Here is a 12,500-nt window from a genome sequence, read left to right on the forward strand (position 1 = left end):
CTTATCATCATATATTTGTATATTCCTTCTCTTCTGTGGTATTATCTTATGTCAAATCTCATCCCTTCAATCTATCATTTTAGTAAAGCAATTTTTTAGGGATAATTAAAAAAAGAAATTTTTGGATCTATCAGCCAAGTGTTCATATTCTCCATGCAATCAGAAAATAATTTTCTTCCTCCTCTCCTGGGATATTTTCAATCATAACTCTCGGGTCTATTTTATTCTCAAGGAATGAAATGTTTATTTCTTCTCCTTCCTCCCATATCTTTCAGCAGTTGGTTTCTTCGATAAACTCCAACGTGTGAGGCTCCATCTTTTGCTTCTCTGTACAGTATTTTGAAATTTCACAAATAACTGTGAATCACTATAGTAGTTATATTTTATAATTTTAATCCGCAAGAATAATTTGTTCAACCTATGATTAATCATTGTATTTCCCACTTATTTATTCACAGTTTTCTTCTTTTCATTTATCCTGAAGAATATTTTGAAGAAAAATCTCCATATCATTCATATTAGACATCGCCCCAGTATTACGCATCCCTTAACTCTTTTATTAGATTAATATTACATTCTATTTTTACTGCTCCATTACAAGCGTGTAATACCCCTGGTTACAAACTTTACATAGAATGTAATCTGTCGAGTTACATACGTAACATGTTAATCTATTTGCTGGTATTGCAAGAGGATACATCAACATACTCCACATCCTTTTGTCATAACTGCAAACATTTCTTTCCAAACAATTCCCTACATTTTTGTTTCCCCACTGAATTCCACCCTTCTAATCCCATCTACTTTCAATATTCAACCATTTTGGTCCACAGCTTTTTCCCTACAAGGAGTTCTCTGGGGGTTTTCAACATGCCTAGACCGGCAACACTCTACACAGGTATTCATTAATCTTTGCAGTCTAGCGGAAAATATCCAGTTTTTTTAAAGGAAATATAGCCGATATTATCAACTTTATTCCTCATAAATTTAATTTCTATTTTTTTTCAGTATTTCTTGAATACTACTGTAGGGTATTATCATACATAATTTTTATTCCTATTATAATGCAGTTGTAATAACTATTTATGGCAAATTTTGTTATTATCTATTTACTTTCATTCACTGTTTTATGTCGACAGGAAAACGTTCGATCAGGATCATTTATTTACCTGACCTCTCTCCACCCAAATAAAGACCAGGGAGGACCAGGCAATGGTTACTAATGTCCAACTAAGTAGACCTATGGGCCCATGCAAACATGGACTGTAGGCTTGAGTTTATCATTGAAGTTATCAAGCCTTGAGCGGGGATTGAATACTGGACTTGTCGAAAAGAAATGTAAGCTAACCTTTGAATTTATTTTTCAGCACTATGCTCTCTCTCTCTCTCTCTCTCTCTCTCTCTCTCTCTCTCTCTCTCTCTCTCTCTCTCTCTCTCTCTCTCTCTCTCTCACTCTGCAACCATGAATGAAAGTTAGAAAACTCAGCAAACAAAAAAGAAAAATGAAAGCAAAAATGATACAAAAAATGAAACAAAAAAAAACAAGCCGAGTATATACCGCACTATGCACAAAAGGGCCCAAGATATGATGCCTTTCAACCCAAATATGCACTATTAGATCCCAACTACAAAGAATGCATCTATAATGCCAGGGGTTGGTGCATATACGGGGATAATTGCATGTATACACACAAAAATAAATATGAAGGGTAAAGAGCAAATATAAGAGAAAAGTTGGATTTTTTTAATGGCAGAATTCCTGGAAATGAAGAAAAGAACATCATATCAGAACAGGAAGGAAACGTGGGAGAATCCATATTATTACTAATATCAAATAATGGGGATGAAACACAAACCATAATAGTGATGAATGCACAGGGTTTAGTCACTAGTAACTCAAAAAGGAAAATAGAGTTCTTAGAAGAACTAACCCAAATTGAAATAATAGATATGTTAAATATAAGTGAAACATGGTATTCCCAAGAGACTGGCAGTGGCGACCAGATAAAGGGTTTCCATACATGTAGATCACACAGAACAAATAGGAATCAAGGGGTAACTGCAATATATGGTAGAGACATAAATCAAGGAAAAGTATGTGAAAAATACAGCAACACAGAATGTGAATTCATTGCAGTAGAATTTGAATATGAAAAATTAGTGAATATTGTAGTCTACAGACCCCCAAATACTAAGAAGTTTGACATAATAATAAAAAAAAATAGATGATATATGTAGAAACAATAAAGACTGGAATATACTCCTATCCGGAGATTTTAACTTCCCTTTCGTGGATTGGAAAGAACGGATAGAAGAAAGTGGTTGTATATATACATATAAAAAAGAGAGTAATAGTAATGCAGAAGATAAAGAGACAGTTTTAAAAGCTTCATTATATGCTATTAGAACATAATATGCAACAAATAAACCACATTCCAACAAGAAAGGACAATTTCCTAGATTTAGGATTTGTGAATGAGGTGCATTATGATAAAAATATAATAGTGTATAACACGGGAATTTCAGACCACAATGTCATAGAAATAATTGTCCATTCCAAAGCAAGTGAACAAAGAGATGAACAAAGCACAAAACGGTGAGAAGGATATGGAAAATATAATTTCTATGGTGAGAATATAAAATGGTAGAAATAAATGAAGAATTGAACAAAGATTAGAAAAATGTATTAGTAAGTGATAATATACAGGTAAATACGGATATATTATACAAAATACTGGAGAAAATTGTTGAAAATGTGTACCAAAAAAAAAATAATAATAATAAATAAACATCAGACATGCATACCGAGAGACAGAAGGATCTTATTTCAGAAAATTAGAAAGTGGAAGAAAAATCTTGCAAAAGAAAAAAATGTATGGAAAATGATGAAAATAAAAAGTAAGACAGAAAAAGCAGAAAAAAGATTATACGATCGAAAGAAAATGAAAAAAGGGACTTAGAAGAAAGGACACTTCAAAATATCAAGAAAAACCCCAAAGTACTTTACTCCTATGCAAAAAAGAAGAATAAAGGGAGATTAGAAATAGGCCCTCCAAGAATGGAAGGACGGTTAACGAATAAAAAAAGGAAATATGCAATATATTAGCAGAAAAATACTGTATAAGAGTGAATTCACGCCAAGAAATGCGAATGAGAATAATGAAATAGAAATGAGAGAAGAAAATAGTGAATATCTAACAGATATAGATATTAATGAAGCAGATATTGTCAAGGCTATAAGCGAAATTAAAAATGGATCAGCGGCCGGGCCAGATGGAGTTCCAGCTATTTTGTTATAAAAACTGCACACACTATCGCGAAGCCGCTTGCAATACTGCTAAGACAAAGTGTAGATATGAGCGAGATATATGTTAAAAATAAATTAGCATATATAACCCCTATTTTCAAAAGTGGATCTAGACTAGACGCAAGCAATTATATACCAGTTAGTCTAACATTACATATTATGAATGTGTATGAAAGGGTAATAAAAAAGAGAATAATAAATCATTTGGTTAAAAATAATTTATTTGATATAGGTCAGCACGGTTTTGTGCCCGGAAAAAGTACTCAAACACAACTGATAGCACACTTTGAAAACATGTAAAAATATGATAAATGAAAAAGACCCAGATGTGGTATATCTAGATTTTGCAAAAGGCTTTGACAAGGTAGACCATAATATATTAGAGAAAAAAATGAGAAGGCATAATATTGAGGGAAAGATAGGAAAATGGATAGAAGAATTTCTACAAAAATGAAAACAGAGGTGGTTGCAAATAACGAGAAATCAAAAGAAGCTCAGGTATTATCTGGCATGCCATAGGGTACGGTATCAGCTGCACTGCTATTTGTTATTATGATCTCAGATATCGACTGTAATGTTAAAGACTGTGTAGTGAGAAGTTTCGTCGATGACACAAGAATAAGTAGATAAATTACTTTTGATGAAGATAGGAACTCATTACAAAGAGATATAAACAAAATATATGAATGGACGGAGATAAATAGGATGGTATTTAACTCCGATAAATTCGAATCAATAAATTATGGAAACGGAAAGAATGGCAAATGCATATAGGGGACCTAATAACGAGACAATCACAAACAAGGAAGCAATTAAAGACCTTGGTGTAATGTTAAACAGGAATATGTTATGCAACGACCAAATAGCAACACTGTTGGCTAAATGTAAAGCAAAAATGGGAAGGATATTCAGTCACTTTAAAACAAGAAAAGCTGAACACATGATCATGCTGTATAAAACTTATGTATGTAGTACACTCAAGTACTGCAATGTGATATGGTACCCACACTACCAAAAGGATATTGCACAAATAGAGGGTGTACAAAGGTCCTTTACTGCTAGAATAGAAGAAGTTAAGGACCTTGACTACTGGGAGAGACTGTAATTTTTAAAACTATACAGTCTAGAAAGGAGAAGCGAATGCTACATGATAATACAAGCATGGAAATAAATCGAAGGAATTACTGAAAACATCATGGAGCTAAAAATATCAGAAAGAGCAAGCCGAGGTAGATTAATAGTGCCCAAAACTATACCAGGAAAACTAAGGAAAGCACACAGGACATTTATCCACTACGCACCAACATCGATAATGCAGCGACTACTTAATGCGGTGCCAGCTCATCTAAGAAACATATCAAGAGTGAGCGTAGATGTATTTAAGAATAAGCTCGATAAACACCTAAGATGAATCCCAGACCATACAAGACTGGAAGATACAAAATACACCGGATGATGCACAAGCAACTCTCTGGTGGATATACTGAAGGACCTGGGGGGACCCCAAACATAGATTAAGGCAATAAGGCTCTCTCAGGTGTATTTCCGAAAGCCTTTTCCTCATGTTAATGCACTAGTCATTGGATTACTATGCCGCTATTGTTAGTAAGATTTATTCTTAGAAAATCTGTGTAGATAACAGTAAATCTTTTTTGTTACATACATAAACACACGCACCTATATACATACACACACACACACACACACACACATATATATATATATATATATATATATATATTAATATATATGTATACTGTATATATATATATATATATATATATATATATATATATATATATATATATATATATATATATATACTGTATATATATATATATATATATATATATATATATATATATATATACATATATATTCATATATATATATATATATATATATATATATATATATAGTATATATGTATTTATACATACACACACACACACATATATATATATATATATATATATATATATATATATATATATATATACATATATATACATATATATATATATATATATATATATATATATATATATATATATATATATATATATATTCCTAGTTGACACAGCATATGCTATTGCATTTTATGTCCAAGATATATATATATATATATATATATATATATATATATATATATATATATATATATATATATATATATATATATATATATATATATATATATATATTTATATACACACACTCTATACAATAAAACTAAAAGTCCGCCAGTAGGACATGAAATACTTTGAGTAACTTCCATTAAGCAAGACGTTTTTTTCCTCCTGTGTCATAACGGGGGTTTCGAAGTGCAGGAAGACCAGCTTGGACAATCCCCCCAAGACGATCTTCTTGATGATATGCGGAACCTCGGTCCCCCGAACTCCTCGGTGGTGGATGTTTAAGGTTAGCACGGACATCCCCGAGGCGAAGCTAACCAGACAGATTGTCACTCCATAGTATATCCATGAGGGGAATGTTTTAAATCCAGATGTCATTGCAGTTTCCACTTCAAAAGCTAAAGAAAGAGCTTAAGTATTTGCTATTGAGATTAATGTTGATTATTTCAGTAAATATTCTTTGAAGAGTAATATGTATAGTCCATCCATATACCAAAGGCACTTCCCCCAATTTTGGGGGGTAGCCGACATCAACAAGAACAAAACAAAAAAGGGGACCTCTACTCTCTATGTTCCTCCAGCCTAACCAGGGACTCAGCCGAGTTCAGCTGGTACTGCTAGGGTGCCACAGCCCAACCTCCCACATTTCCACCACAGATGAAGCTTCATACTGCTGAGTCCCCTACTGCTGCTACCTCCGCGGTCATCTAAGGCACCGAAGGAAGCAGCAGGGCCTACCGGAACTGCGTCACAATCGCTCGCCATTCATTCCTATTTCTAGCACGCTCTCTTGCCTCTCTTACATCTATCCTCCTATCACCCAGAGCTTTCTTCACACCATCCATCCACCCAAACCTTGGCCTTCCTCTTGTACTTCTCCCATCAACTCTTGCATTCATCACCTTCTTTAGCAGACAGCCATTCTCCATTCTCTCAACATGGCCAAACCACCTCAATACATTCATATCCACTCTAGCCGCTAACTCATTTCTCACACCCGTTCTCACCCTCACCACCTCGTTCCTGACCCTATCTACTCGAGATACACCAGTCATACTCCTCAGACACTTCATCTCAAACACATTCAATTTCTGTCTCTCCATCACTTTCATTCCCCACAACTCCGATCCATACATCACAGTTGGTACAATCACTTTCTCATATAGAACTCTCTTTACATTCATGCCCAACCCTCTATTTTTTACTACTCCCTTAACTGCCCCCAACACTTTGCAACCTTCATTCACTCTCTGACGTACATCTGCTTCCACTCCACCATTTGCTGCAACAACAGACCCCAAGTACTTAAACTGATCCACCTCCTCAAGTAACTCTCCATTCAACATGACATTCAACCTTGCACCACCTTCCCTTCTCGTACATCTCATAACCTTACTCTTACCCACATTAACTCTCAACTTCCTTCTCTCACACACCCTTCCAAATTCTGTCACTAGTCGGACAAGCTTCTCTTCTGTGTCTGCTACCAGTACAGTATCATCCGCAAACAACAACTGATTTACCTCCCATTCATGATCATTCTCGTCTACCAGTTTTAATCCTCGTCCAAGCACTCGAGCATTCACCTCTCTCACCACTCCATCAACATACAAGTTAAACAACCACGGCGACATCACACATCCCTGTCTCAGCCCCACTCTCACCGGAAACCAATCGCTCACTTCATTTCCTATTCTAACACATGCTTTACTACCTTTGTAGAAACTTTTCACTGCTTGCAACAACCTTCCACCAACTCCATATAACCTCATCACATTCCACATTGCTTCCCTATCAACTCTATCATATGCTTTCTCCAGATCCATAAACGCAACATACACCTCCTTACCTTTTGCTAAATATTTCTCGCATATCTGCCTAACTGTAAAAATCTGATTCATACAACCCCTACCTCTTCTAAAACCCCCCTGTACTTCCCAGATTGCATTCTCTGTTTTATCCTTAATCCTATTAATCAGTACTCTACCATACACTTTTCCAACTACACTCAACAAACTAATACCTCTTGAATTACAACACTCATGCACATCTCCCTTACCCTTATATGTATAGTACAATCAGTATAGTATGTACTTAGGTGAGACTGTATGTTACAAATCATTCATCACTTCCAGAAAAAATAAATAAATAAAAATAAAAAGTATAGAGAAATTGATGATAATCTAACATAAATGAGTTTACAAAAAAAATCATAGCGGCCACTCTGGGCATTGCTACATGTAATGTTAGAATAAATTCATATTTCAAAATTGAGATTACCAACTATGACTAAAAATTAAAATGATAAAACCAGCAAAAACCGAAATAGGTACAGAATAAAGTTAGGACGCTCATAAAAACAAAAGATTTACCCAACTCAGTTTTTGGTATGTTTTTTTTTGTTCTTTAGCTTCACGTGAAACTATAGCATGCATTACAGGAAAAATAGACGACCAAACGTTTATTGGTAATTCCAAACGAGAATATTCGAACAAAAATAATTGAAAATACTCGGAAATGTAATATTCATATCTATGATTGCATTATGCACTTTTGCTTTGGCTGTGAGTAAAACGACAACTGAATCACCAACTTATCTCAATTACTGAATCAAATCAAATAATCCCGTATAATGAAGAAAAGAATAACCCTCCTAAATGATATGTTAATAACAATCATGTCTAATCTCTGTTCTTTACTGTTGTAGCTAGTTTAAAGGTTTAAAGGCCGCTCATGAATGGCAGAGGCAAGGGAGAGTGACATTGCCCTATCAAAGCAGGACTGACCATACATATATATGATCAGAGCCCAAGCCCCCTCTCCACCCAAGCTAGGATCAAGGAGGGCTGCTGATGACTAAGCAGATAGACCTAAAGGCTCCCACAAACACCCATCCTTAACGCAAACGGATGGTGAGGTTACAGAAGCCAAAGAAACTAACGAGTTTCAGCGGGACTAGACCCTCAGTCTGGCGTTTACCAGTCAGGGATGTTACCACATCGGCCACCACAACCCTAAAGCTGTATAAAAATGATAGAACTTCCTAAGGTAATTTCATTTCTAACTTTTCGAAATTTCCTCTCCTTATTGCTTGGAAATTGACATTAATTCGATCAAGGGAATGATTAGAGTTCATTGTAACTTTGGCCTCTCATACAATCAACAAAGACTAATTGATTTTTCAGAAGTCTGGGTCTCAGAAAGCAATAGGCATTGGATGTAAAGTTATACAATTACCGAGTGATTGATTTTGCATGAAGACAGTCTGTACTCATTCGAAATAAGTATCAGATGTAACATAAAGACAATTATTGACGGATATGATTAAATCTGAGGATTATTTTACTAAAATAAGCATTTGTTCAAACTGATTCATTTCAGTAATTAATATAAAAAAAAAAATTATTAAATATTTTATGATCAGTGATAGCAGAAATGATTAATGATGAAATATTTAATTTTTCACCAAAATTCTAAAATTTACATATAAGACGATTGAATAATATCCTAAATACACAATAAAGAAGGTACCTTGCAGCATTAGGAGTGTCTTGAATTTTCTATGTACCTTTACCTTTGAAGATTATTTTCAGATATTTGTGCTTTCTATCCTAAGGATATCTTCATGTATGATAAAAATATATATGCATGTACACATACATTATATATGTATATAAATGTATATATATATATATATATATATATATATATATATATATATATATATATATATATATATATATATATATGTCTATATTTATATATATATATATATATAAATATGTATATATATAGACATATATATATACACACACACATATATATATATATATATATATATATATATATATATATATATATATATATATATATATGTATATATGTAGTATGTGTCTATATGTACATATGTTATCTATCTATCTATATGTATGTATATATATATATATATATATATATATATATATATATATATACATATATATATGTATATATATATACATACATATAATATCTATCTATCTATCTATCTATCTATATATATATATATATGTGTGTGTGTGTGTGTTTGTGTGTGTGTGTGTATTTATAATAAATTTTTCCCATTTACACGTGGTTTTCATATTAAAATAAGCCATATATTTTGATATATTAGTGTCTGTATTCTCCTACCGACCTCGGGATCAGAGCCCCAGGCGGAACCACTGAGAAACAATAGCTTCTGACCGGCCAGGAATCGAGCCCTGGTCCAGGAAACTTGTAACAACAGTGATATACCACTTAGCCATGAAGAAAGATAAAAGTTAAAGATAATTCTTCTATACTTATACTTATCGAATATATATATATATATATATATATATATATATATATATATATATATATATATATATATATATATACATATATATACATATATATATATATATATATTTATATATATATATATATATATATATATATATATATATATATATATATATATATATATATATACACACATGTCATGGTTAGACATAATACCTTTAAAGGGAGAAGTTTAAAAGACAAAAATATCTATTCCCAGTGTGAGCAGCGAGGCGAGACGAGATTTTGGGCAATCCTGTCATCTCTTCATTTTCATCAGCATTTTGGAAGTAAACCAAGCCTCGCCGAGAGCGCCTGCCGTGATAAGGAAACTGTTCTGTTTGACCAAGATGTCATCGTCTTAATTAGTGGAGTCAGCATATTTTGAGAAACCGAGCTTGAGGGAAATCCTTGTTTAGGATATAAGTCATCATGGAAAGACACGTGCTGTCCTTTTGTTACGACTTAACACGTGGCCCGGATTGCATCAGGAATTTCTTCTAGAAGCTTCCATGGCGTGATCGAAGTGGGCGTTTTTGAGGAAGCCAATAGAGATGCAGAATTGTTAAAAAGAACGCCTTCTATGGAGATGACCACTGCCCACTGTAATTAACTCCGCCCATACATGGTATATACAAAAAAACCTGAATTCGACAAGTATAAGTATAAAAGAATTATCTTTGACTTTCATCTTTCTTCATGACTGAGTGGTATGTCACTGTTGTTACAAGTTTCCTGGACCAGGGCTCGATTCCTAGCCGGTCAGAAGCTATTGTCTCTGAATGGTTCCGCCTAGGGCTCTGATCCCGAGGTCGGTAAGAGAATACAGACACTAATGTATCAAATTATATGGCTTATTTGAATATGAAAACCACGTGTAAATGGGCAAAATTTATCATAAATGCCCACACACACACTCACACACACACACACACACACATATATATATATATATATATATATATATATATATATATATATATATATATATATATATATATATATATACTTATTATGTGTGTACGTGTGTCTGTGTGTGTCGGTGATTCAAGATTAATCAATTTAAAGAAAACTTTCTTTGCCCTCTATCGTTGTAAATTAGTAAAGTCTCCCTTCTGATAGCATATACATATGTGTTAGATATATCTGTAGATATGTATTTATGTGTTATTAATAGTTAAAACGATCTCTTTACCTCTCGATTTCCACTCACTTGATGCACTAACCTTTGCATCCAGATTAGACTTGAGCTTAAGTAAACAAGAAGACACGAATTCATGTTCACCATATTAGCGTTAACAATATGCAACCACATTTGGCCTACAGTGCTTGTATAAAGAGTTTTTTTTTTTTTTTTTTTAATTTGACATAGCAGCCTTCGAAACTTAGTTATTTATTGTATTAGTTTAGTCTGGTTCGCAGAACTCTGCTTATAAGGAACTATTCTTTTATTACTTATTCTTATATATTTGAAACACGACGCTATAAAATTTATACATGTTTCACAAACACATTTTGCAACATCTAAATCCGTTACTAATTTCTAATACCATCGAAGGTACATATGACAATCAAATCATCAAAATTATCAATGCAACCTAATCATTCAGCAATATTTTGACCATGTTTTCAGATTTCTTGAGGCCACCAGTCCTTTAGATTTCGAATTTCCCATCAAATTTCCATCATTAAAAACCTTTGTCACTTTAAACGTCTTACGATCTAAGACCTGAATCTTCCGGTACAACGTATTGTTCTTAATACAAAGTTTTTACGAAGTCAGTATATGATAATATGTATTTCTTTTTGACCCGGGGTCAGTTTCATTACTCCACCCTTTAAAATTAATATTCCGAAGAAATTTTAAACTCCTCACAACTTCTCAAAGCACACATAAAAATGACTACAACTTCTCACAGCACACACACAAATGCTTACAGATTCTCACAACACATATATAAACGAGCTACAACTTCTCACAACACATATACGAATGAGCTACAGTTTCTCATAACACGTATACAAATGAGCTAAAACTTCTCAGGACACTCATGAACGAGCTATGACTTCTCACGACACACATACGAACAAGTTAAGGTTTCTCACAATACATGTACAAACGAGCTACAACTTCTCATAGCACACATATGAATGGCTACAGCTTCTCATAACACATGTAAAAACGAGCTACAGCTTCTCACGACCCGTATACGAACGAGCTGCGGTTTCTCATAACATTTACAAATGAACTACAACTTCTCACAGCACATATACAAATGACTACAGCTTCTCATAACATATGTATAAACAAGTTACAACTTCTCACGACACAAACGAATGCGTTACGGTTTCTCACAATACATGTACAAACGAGCTACAACTTCTCACAGCACACATACGAATGACTAAAGATTCTTATAACAGATGTATAAACAAACTACAACTTCTCACGACAAATATGAATGAGTTACGGTTTCTCACAACACATGGACAAATGAGCTATAACTTCTCACAACACATATACCAATGATTACAGCTTTCCATAGCACATGTATAAACGAGCTATAACTTCTTACAACACAAATACGAATGAGCTACGGTTTTTTTACAACACATGTACAAACATGTTATAACTTCTCACAGCACACATACGAATGACTACAGCTCCTCATAACACATGTTTAAACGAGCTATAACTTCTCATGAGCTACGGT

General features: G+C 33.5%; 1 pseudogene; it reads right to left on the reverse strand.

The window, feature by feature from the left end:
• Positions 1-12,500, reverse strand: part of LOC137650878 (neuronal acetylcholine receptor subunit alpha-10-like) — a 248,864-nt pseudogene that overhangs the window by 12,550 nt on the left and 223,814 nt on the right.

Source organism: Palaemon carinicauda, chromosome 12, assembly GCF_036898095.1.
Source record: "Palaemon carinicauda isolate YSFRI2023 chromosome 12, ASM3689809v2, whole genome shotgun sequence".
Taxonomy (NCBI): Eukaryota; Metazoa; Arthropoda; class Malacostraca; order Decapoda; family Palaemonidae; genus Palaemon; species Palaemon carinicauda.